The sequence below is a fragment of the Mustela putorius genome, unplaced genomic scaffold, assembly GCF_011764305.1.
Source record: "Mustela putorius furo isolate JIRA1106 unplaced genomic scaffold, ASM1176430v1.1 tig00000929_pilon_pilon_pilon, whole genome shotgun sequence".
Taxonomy (NCBI): Eukaryota; Metazoa; Chordata; class Mammalia; order Carnivora; family Mustelidae; genus Mustela; species Mustela putorius.
In genome coordinates this window covers 1569415-1580162 of record NW_025421520.1, presented here as the reverse complement: position 1 = coordinate 1580162, position 10748 = coordinate 1569415, and positions in this window count along the sequence as shown.

The window sequence follows — 10748 nt, the reverse complement described above, 5'->3', positions numbered from 1 at the left end:
ATTTGAGAGAGTGGGATTTGCAGGAAAAGCAGCCCCCCTGCTGAGCAGGGAGCCCGATGCGGGGCTCGATCCCAGGACCCTGAGATCATGACCTGAGCTGGAGGCAGAGGCTTAACCCACTGAGCTACCCAAGAGCCACAAGTATTGTGTATTTTAAGTAAGAACTTAGAGAGACGACCCCCTTAATTCCAGGGCTGTCCCTCGAATCCAGGGTCGCAGGCCTTCAGGAGGGTGTGTTGATGGGGACACGGAGAGGAGAGGGCGGCGAGAGACCACGGGGATCCTGCTGGCCCCTTGGCTCTGCCGCTGTGGCCAGCCGTGAGGATTCAGACTCAAACTTTCTTCCCTGAGCCACAGTATTTTCTGCCTAAATGATACAAATTATTCCTTTAATTCCTTTCCTTTTTTTCTACATAGACAATCAGGGGAAAATCTGTTTTCTTGGAAAGTATTTTCCCCTTGTTCGGGGTATGTATACATACTAATGCCAGGAAATTATGTTGACTAAATTTGCCCTTTTAAGCAGGTGGCTCTGCAGTTTCTAAGAGAATGAATATGTACAAAGGTTCGCCAAGACTTGGTCCTGACTCGGCTCCCTCCCCCACCCTAAATCAACTTCTGCTGATGGTGGAAAATGCCCAGGTCTTGAAGGGCCCGCTGTCGGTGTTGGATGTCTTGTGTCGCAAGTCCTCCTTCCAAACAACAGTACGGAGGGTGCAGGGAGTGTATTGCGGGGGGAGGAGATTGGCCCCCATGAAAGGCAACATCTGCCTACGACAGCCTCGTCCTCCTGGGGAGCCCCCAGCCTGGAGGTCGTGTCTCCCCACCAGAGCCAGCGGGCTGGTTTGGGGGGAAAACTAGGAGACGTCAGTACAGAGCCACAGCCTGCAAACTCGGTCTCCCAGGATGGGGCACCTGGAGGGGGTGACGGGCTCTTACCATCAGGGCACCCTGGCAATATTTACACCCTCATTTGCCAGACTCGCCCTGGGAGCGGAGGACAGATGGTTTGCCCACCTTCGGTGGGTGGAGGTGACCCCACACATAGCTTTGTGCTTTCCCTGCCCCCTCGGCAGGCTGCTTAGCACCCAGACGCATTTCCTGAGAGGGAGGGGGACATGTCAGCTGGAAAGGCTGTGTTCCTTTTTGGCACAGACAGGGCTCTAAGGTCCTGGTGCTATGGTTGGATCACGCCCTCGGAGCCCCCTTCTGCACTGACACCATTGTCCTTGGGTTTGGTTGGGGGTTTCCATAGGGCCCATGAAAAGGACCACAGGAGAAGACAAATCACCCGATTGTTTGAAAGGGAAAGGGCTACAGATCAACCCTGGGTGATCCAGGGGGAGAGGGAGCGAGGGTCAGGTAGCAATGGGGGGGGGCTGGGCACAGGACAGGACAGGAAGCTCCCAACTGGACCCCACGCTCACACCTAAAAATATAAAGCTGTCACTTTTCATTAAGGATGAAGCAAATGAAATCTAGAGGGTGCCAAATAATTAATGACTTTTAATAACCCTAATAAATTTGGATTTCATCAAAAGCGTGTTGCCTACCACTGACGATGACTACAAGACCGGGGAGCTCTGGGGGGGGCCGACACCTGCGTAAAGCAGATGCCGCTGACATCTTTCCCAGGTACATCAATTATAATTAAAGAGTAATGAGAATGCCAGAATGGACTTCTTTAGCACTTTGATATAGAGGCCCTTGCATTTAAAATTAAATCCATTAATTGTAACTACTGTACTTTTGTGATCCCGCAGCTAGTGCACAAACCAACTCACGGCTTTGGCAACCACATGGTCTTTGTTAATTAAGGGCCTTGATTTATTTCACATTGGGAGGGTGCGAGAGGGTGCCCAAAATCACACTGATAAAGGGTCACTAGATCATTTGTCCCAGACAGCTTAGAAACCGATCATGAAATATGTCTCTAGAACCTGGACCAGAAACGATCGGAGGAAGACGCATGGGCGGGCGTTGGGCGGCTCCGAGCTCACGTGGAAAGAAGCGTGGCTTCCTCTCGCCTGCATGGCGACAATTTATTTTAAAATAAAAGATTTTTAATGGCGCTTGGCATTTTTTTCTGAGTCTTCCAGGTGGCAGCCGTTTGGATGCGTCCGTTTTGACTCTGGCCCAGGGAAGGCTGCAGGGAGAGCCCGAGGAACCGCTTCCAACCCGCCAGGGTGGGTTCGTTGGGGGGTGGCGGTGCGGGCAGGGGGACAGAGGGCGCCCAGGGGGGCTGGGTCTGCACCCGGGGTCCTTCCCCGCGACCAGGGGCAGGCCCTCACCGGGCCGAGAGCCAGGGGTCACCTCTGCGCTCGGGGATAGGCCGGCATTTGCCACAAAGGCCGCAGGCCGGGTGGAGCAGGGCAGGGCTGCAGCGGGCCAGGGGCGGGGGGGGGGGGCAGAGGGGAAGGCGCGGAAGAGCCTAGCAGAGCTCCTGGCTGGGGCGCTGTGAGGGTGCTGTCAGGAAAGTTCTGGAAAAGGGAGGGGCTCGTTGGAAGCCGAAATGCACGGAGCGAGTTTGGACACGTGTGGGACAGCCGTGGGCAGAGGCAGCGTGTGGGGACCCCTGACCCTGCTGAGCAGGTGGGGCTCCTGCTGTAGAGACGGAGCGGAGGAGGGACGCCGCCATCCCGCAGCGGGTGGATGACGAGACCCTGAGGGCCACGTCGCCCCTTTGGGCCCCCGCTGCCCCCTCGTTCCCAGCGCCCCCAGTGTAGACCGGACCTTGCTGGGAGACCGGCTGCACCGGGTGGAGGAGGAAGCGTTTCTTGCTTCTTCGCCAGGTCACCAGCTTCGGCCCTGGAAATCCTGAATTCTCTCCCTGGATCCCCTCAAAAACCTTTCTCCTTTTTCAATACGAAGGTCTCCCACGTGTTTTAAATAAAAAATACCCTTCTAGTGGACAGGGGTACCCCCCAGAGAGGGCCACGGCTGAGTCCCGGAACCTGTGAACATCCCACCCTACCAGGCCAAGCGGACCTGAGCGACTGTGCTCGTGTTGAGGATGTTGACGTGGGGAGAGTCCCTGAAATGTCTGGGTGGCGCCAGCGAAGGGTCCTTCCAAGAGGGATGCAGGAGGTCAGGGTCAGAGGAGGAGACATGAGGACAAGCAGAAGTGGTCTGCTGGCCAGGAGGCCACGGGCCGGGGAACGTGGCAACCTCTAGAGGCCGGGGAGGCAGAAGCAGCGAGGTTTTCCCCTAAGCCTCTGGAAGGAGCCAGCCTGCTGATGGCTTCTTTTAGCCCAGGGGGGAGCATGGGCTTCAGAGCCATAGCCAGACCCTTCTGTGTGGTTTTAAGCAGCTAGATTAGTGGTCATTTGTGACAGCCGCCCAGGGAAACTGACCCAACACTTGCGTTTCCATCTCCTGCAACTGGAAACTCAAGTCTCCTTGCTCCGTAAGAGCAAAGCTTAACAGATTCCGGAAGATTTGGCCAGCATCCCTGGAGGGGTGACCTCGCTGCTCAGCTGGGCCCATGCACCTGCAGTCACCACTCCTGTTTGAGGGGTGAGAACTTGGAAGTCGACCCCCCAACCTGTCACCTCTGGCCTGGGTCTCTTCCCCTACCTGGTCACACCCCAGAGCTCCCAGGAAGTCCCTAACCGGCGCTGGTGTATTCAGTTGTTACCCTAAAACTCTGAAATGACAAAAAGCTAGTCTGAGGTTGCCAAATAGGTAATAACCTGATCACTTACTCAAAATAACTGATACATTTTGGCAACATGGATGGGACATGCTTTGCTTTTGGATTTTGACATTCTGTAATTTCAGACCACGACACGTGCTGTTCCTAGGAGCTTTTAAATCAAAAAGAGTTAAAAATTATCTCAATCTTGAGCCTTTTTTCAGCTTATTGCTCTAAGACTCTTAATTCCTCGGGAAGGTAGGTCCTGGGATTTCACAAACTGGGGTGGAGAGCCGTGTCAGGCCGAACGGATGGATGGCGGGTGCCCAGGGGGGCCGTCTGCCCGTGCCCGCGTGACTGGCCGCAAGCCCGGCTCGCTGCGGACAGAACCGCGCCTGTCCCGGACCAGGCTGCGCTGTGCTCGACCGAGAGAACCCGAAGAAATCTCACATATGTGCCCCTTCGTCACAAAACACTGTTCAAACTGTTGTAAGGCGGGTCTGAGCAGTGCCGGCAGCGCGCGAATGGGAACGGAGATGAAAGTTGCTTTCGCAGTGAGAAGAAACGTCCCAGGGAGCCGGGACGTGTTGATGTGTGTCGCGGACGGCAATGCTTAGAGCAAAAAAACTAGGTTTTTATTTGTGAGGTTGTTATTTTGGTTTACGAATCGCTGGTCTGGAATCAGAGAATCCCAACAGGGGCCTTCGGTCCAGCCCCGGGAAAGACCTTGTACCTGGAGATTAGGTTTGTCTCAATTTCACTTCATGTCACAGGCGGAGTATATTTTATAGGTTTTCGTGAAAGGTATGATTTATGCGTTGAGGCTCCTGGAAAAGCTCATGGCCCTTTTTTTTTTTTTTTTTAAAGATTATTTATTTATTTATTTATTTGACAGAGATCACAAGTAGTCAGAGAGACAGGCGGGGGGGGTGGGAAGCAGGCTCCCCACTGAGCAGAGAGCCCGATTCGGGGCTTGATTCCACGACCCTGGGATCACAACCTGAGCCGAAGACAGAGGCTTAACCCACTGAGCCACCCAGGTCCCCTCCCCCGCCTCTTTTTTTTTTTTTTTAAAGATTTTTTATTTAAAGCTCATGGCTTTTAAAAATAATTTCTGAAAACGAATTTCTTTTTAGGGTCACTGACTTCACCCTGTGGCTCAAGAAGACTCAGGCCTTTCCAACAACAGAGCATTAGAAGTTCCGGAACGCTCTTCCTTCAAACCTCATTTCTTTTGAAATCTTAGAAGGAGATACTAACCCCGTAAATGCCCCTTCTGTTCTGCAGCGTCTCTGTGCTCCTGTCCCCAAGCACTTCTCCCAGCATCTCGTGCGCAGTAGGCGAGCCATCCGCGTTGGCTGGTTGAATCTCAGGGAGCCCACAGACGTTTCACGAGGTGGAAAGTGCCAGTCTGTGTGTCCCAGGGCTGTCGCAGGGGTTTTGATCTATGTCTCCGTTGTGGAAAAGAGCCCGTACTCAAGTCAATTACAGATTCACCACCTCTTGTAGTTACCATGTATGTCTAGGGAGGTAGAAGCTTTAATTTTTTTTTACGGTCTTATTTATTTATTTGAGAGACATAGAGAGAGAGGGAGGGAGGGGGAAGCAGACTCCCCACTGAGCAGGAAGACCGATGCGGGGCTCGATTCCAGGACCCTGAGATCATGACCCGAGCCGAAGGCAATCGCTTAACCCGCTGAGCCACGAGGCGCCCCGATAGGAGTTTTAAGGTAAGAGCCACTGGCTTTGCAGCTTTCAGGCATAGGATGGAGTGCTGTTGGCTGAAGGCATTGTGCTGCGTGGCAAGCCTGGGCTGCGCCCATCCCGCAGAGCCGCACACCTCCCCATCCCGCCCGCAGCCCGGCCCCGGCAGACCCGCTCCAGCCCCGCGCCGGGCTGTCCCTCCGTTAAGCTCCACCCACAAGTGAGGTCGCGTGGTACCTGTCCCAAACGGCAGGGTTTCCCCCTTTTGAAGGCTAGATGACCTCCTGTTGGGGGCATCGGGCCCATCCTTCCTCCCCATCCGTCCCTGGAGGGACACTTGGCCTGTCCCCCATTTCGGCGGCTCAGACTAACGAGTGAATGTGGGGAGCAGGTCACTCTTCGAAGTTCTGACTTCAAATCCTCTGGACATGGTCTATCCCCTGATGGGGAATGCCTGCGGCCTGGGGCTTCCACGGCGGCTGTGCCCACTTCCACGCTCGCCACCAGCGCTCCAGGCCCCCTTCTCCACCCGCTCGCCTGCAGTCCCCGTCCCCCTTGTCATTTTGGGGACCGCTGTCTTACCAGGGGCGAGGCAACGTCCTTTGTGGCTTCGGTTTGCTTCTCCCTGCAGACGAGTGACCCTCAGCGCCGCCCGAGTGCCGGTCCCCAGACACCCTCCGTCAGTGTCCACTCAGGTCCCTGGTCTGCTCTGTGACGGGGTCGTCGGTGTCTTGCTCCCGACTGGTGTGTGCTCCGGATGTATTTGGGACACTGACCCTTACCAGATACTCGATTTGCAAATATTTCCTCCGGTCCCATCGGCGGCCTTTTCATTCTGTTGCTGCGTGGATGCGCCTGACGTGGCCCCGCTTGGCTGTTTTTGCCGCGGGTTTGTGGCTCGGCCCCGCCCCGCACCAGGCACCCGCTGGTCAGGATTTCCAAGGACCTCTTGCAAGCGGCTGGCCTGAGGCTTCCTTGTGTCCCCTCTCTCTGTGACATGCTCCTTCCCTCCCTGACAGTAGTCTAAAAAGTTTAAGGACAGGGACACCTGGATGGCTCGGTCAGTTGGGCGTTGGCCTTTGACTCAAGTCATGATCCCGGGGTCCTGGGATCAGCCGCACATCGGGCTCTCAGATCAGCGGGGAGCCTGCTTCTCCCGCCCTCAGCTCCTCCCCCCGCTTGTGCTCTCTCTTTCTCTCTGTCATATAAGGAAATAAAATCTTTAAAAAAAATAAAAAGGTTAAGGACGGACAAGCTCTTCAGCTCAGAATGCGTCAGCCTTGCCCTTGGCCAACCCTGGGCTAGAGCAGGTGACGGGAGGGGAGAAAGATGACGGAGAAGAAGGAGTAACGGGGCGTCCCCCCCGCGTTCCCCCCAGGGAGAGTCAGTGGTGGCAACCTGGCAGTTTGCCCCTCACGGATCCTGAGGGAGAATTCGGAGCCAGGCCTAGGACAGGAGGGGTGCGAAGGGGCGTGTTTGCCGACCGCTGGAAGCAGACAAACTCTGGAGAAGGGACCTCGCCGCGCTTCTCTGGGAGCCCCTCTGCTGTATTACTCTCCAAACGCCCTCCAAATTCCTTGGCTACTTACTTACTTTCTTAAGGAGGTTCCATGCCCAGCACGGTCTTGAACTCACAGCCCTCAGATCAAGACCTGAGCCGAAACCAAGAGTCAGGTACTCAACTGACCGAGCCACCCCGGCGCCCCAGGATTTCCTTCCTTCTTAAGGCTGAATGATATTCCAAAATTCCTTGCCTTTTTCAACCCATAATTTAAAAACTTGCTCGGAGGAGCCTGCTGGCTCAGTCAGTACCGTGTGCAACTCTTGGGCTGGCTGGTCAGTGGGTGCCATGTACACACTCTTGGGCTCTGGGTTGTGAATTTGAGCTACACGTGGGGTGTAGAGATTACTTAAAAATAAAAGCTTTAAAAACAAAAAAACCTTCCTCTCACCTGGAGAGGATAGAGGTATGTTCACCAGTTGTAAACCAAAACTTGTCCCTATGTTACTTCACATCCTCCTGTTGGGGTCAGAGGGGGTCCCCTGGGGCCCTCTTTTTGAAGGCACGACCCTCTAGGGCTGCCCCTGCCATCTTCCAGAACATTCTCCCCAGGCTGGGCTCTGGCCCCACCACGCTCCTTTCGGTCACAACAGGCCACACATGGTTCCTGGGTCGCAGACCCTCTTCTTCCAAACCCCTCCTGGCTCATTCCTGCTGACAGTCAGGTGTCACTCACGCCCCTCCTCAGAAAGGTTTTCCTGACCTTTTGTAAGGCGTTGCCACCACCACCCTCCCCCGCCGTCCCCCCGTTAGCGTCACGGTGTCTGCTCTTGTTTTCCTCTGAGCCTTGGTCAGGCTGTCCCCAGCCTGGGGAGCTCCCGAGAGCCAGCACCTGGTTGGGGTTTTTCCTGTCATTCTAGGCCCTGCGTGGAGACCAGGGCTGGGCGCAGGGGAAGCTCGGAGACGCTTAATCAAACGGGAACACGAGGAGACACAAGAAGTTGGTTCTACCCCAGAAATATTGAATGTCAAAAGACCCCCACGGTATAAAGTTTCAGAATATTAGGGATGAAGATCCTGAACATTCTTGGAGTTGGGGGAGGAACAAAATCGTACAAAGGATTGTTGTACGAAGTGTACAAAGGATTGGAAGTCGGAGCCTCATCGAATCCTCAGAATCATCGAGGGAAATGAGACAATGAGTCGAGTGCTCGACACCCAACCAAATGGTTATTTACGTGTGAGGACAGAAAGACATTCAGAGACACTGAGGGTCCCGCACAATCGTCCTCTCTTGTACTCTGCCCTTCCAAGCTACTGGCTCACTTATCCACCCGAAGGATAAACCAGGCCTGGGGAGATCGCATTTCCAGAGAAACAGCTGTGTCGTCCCAGAGACGGGTGACTGACAGGTGTGGCTCACTGGTGTGACGGATAGGTGTGAGCCACAGAGTGTCTGGTGGGGGTGACCGACAGGTGTGAGTGACGAGGTGGCTGACAGGTGTGGCCAACAGGTATGGCTAACAGATGTGGCTGATAGGTCTGACTGTCAGGTGACCGACAGGTGTGACCGACAGGTGTGAGTGACGGGGGCGGCCGGCAGGTGTGATTGTACACGAAGAGCACTGGAAACATTGGGAGACATTTTATAGGGCTCCTGGAGGTGAACAACTGGAAATTTCAAAGAAAAAGAAGTACATTACAAATTAGTTATGGTGTGCCTGGGTGGCTCATCAGTTAAGCATCTGACTCCTGGTTTCAGCTCAGGTCACGATCTCAGGGTCAAGGGATCGAGCCCTGCCTGGGGCTCTGAGCTCTGTGCAGAGTCTGCTTAAGATTCTCTCTCCTTCTCCCTCTGTCCCTCACACTACTCACAGACACTCTCTCTCTCTCTAATAAAATAAATAAATAAAATCTTTCAAAAAATCCCACGGTTATTGTTTTTTAAAGTCAGCTCTACATCCAACGTGGGGCTTCAACTCATGACTCTGAGATCGAGAGTCAAATGTTCTACCAACTAAGCCAGCCGGGTGCCCCGGAAATTAGACAGATCTTAACTTCCGGGAAAAGATCACTTGAGAAAAGAAGTGCCCTCAGAGTATAGATGTATTGCGCTGTCCAGTACGATAGCCATGAGACACATGTGACTATTTAAATTTTAATTAATTAGATGAAGTACCGTTCAGTCCCACGGCTGCGCCGGCCACGAAAGCTCATAGCCACATACATCTCGTGCCTTCTGCATCAGACGGTTCAGACAAGGAACATTTCCCTCATCGCAGGAAGTTCTTCCGGACAGTGCCGGCCTAGAACATGGGTCAGCAGAGGGAAGGACTTACACAGTCATGGTGACGAAAGCGCTAAGTGCAGACGCACTGTAAAATGGGACATACTGGGGGCGGGCACCTGGGGGGCTCCGTCGGGTAAGCGTCTGCCTTTGGCTCGGGTCATGATCCCAGGCTCCTGGGATGGAGCCCCGGGCCAGCTTCCCAGCTCCATGGGGAGTCTGTTTCTCCCTCCCCTTAGCTCCTCATGCGCGCGCGCTCTCTCTCTCTCTCTCAAACAAATAAATAAGATATTTTTAAAAATTGTGATGAATCCGTCCTGGGAGACGGTGGAAGGCCAGGGGCTACAGTCCTCGTCTCTGACACCGCGTCCGCTAAAGAAACCAACTGTCGAAGCCCGGCAGGTCGAGGGTTGGCTGTTAATGCGTATTACACAGAAGTAGGGAGGGAATAACCAGGATAAGCAGCTGAGAGAACTGGAAGTTGCCACCCCTGAGAATTGACAGCAGGGTAAGTAGAGACCGCATTAAAACTTTTTATGCATACAAAAAGCTGTGCATGTTTGATGCATGTAACTTGATGAGTCTGGAGATGAGCATACACCCAGAAACCATCACCACAATCTATGCCATAAAACTATCCATCATTTCAAAAGCTTTCTCTCACCCCTTATAATAATAATGATCATCTTTTTTTTTTTTTTTTTTTGTGATAAGGACTTAAAAGATCGACTCTGTTCGCGAATTTTTGAGTGTGGAACAGAGAATTGTTTGCTGTAGGCACCGCACTGTGTGCTAGCTCTGTAAGAGCTCCACATCATGGGACTGGAACTTCGCATCAGTTACTCCCCAAGTCCCCCTCCTCCAGACCTTGGCAACCACCATTCCACTCTCTCCTTCTATGAGATGTTTTGTCTCTTTGGTTGGTTTTGTTCGGTGTAAACAGACTTTACTGAAGTCAGTGCTTCTGTAAAGAGACCGAAGACATTGTCGACGTAAGCACGAGGTATAACATTTCACAGCTTCTCAAAGAAATGTCAACAATGACAGCAAACACGTCCGCTGCAGCCGATAATCACGTTTCAGAAGCATTTTCAACCATGTTTAAAGGAACGGTTGTAACATGGTTCTGTCCTTCTGTGGGTCTGGCTGGTTGGGATTCCTCGTAGAAGGGGCATCGGGCGGCGTTTGACCTTCGGGGTCTTATTTCTCTGAGGACCACGTCCTTCTGGTTCATCCATGTCGTCACAAAAGGCAGGATTCCCTTCTTTTGTTTTTTAAGATCAAATAGAGGGGCGTCTGGGGGGCTCAGTGGGTAAAGCGCCTGACTTCAGTTCAGGCCATGAGCTCCGGGTCCTGGAATCGAGTCCTGCTTCAGGCTCCCTGCTGGGCGGGCCCCCCCGTCTCCCTCGCCCTCCTCCCCACTTGTGCTCCCTCTCTGTGTCTCGCTCAAGTAATTAAATAAAATCTTAAAAGAAAGAAAGAAAGCCAGCTAGCTGTCACAGATCACAGGAGCCGAGCCGACGGATGCGGGATCTGGGCAGTCTGAGTGTCTAGAAGAACAGTGATTACAATGGGTTAAGCACATCAACTCTGCCTTCACTGATACTTTGAAAAACCTTTAC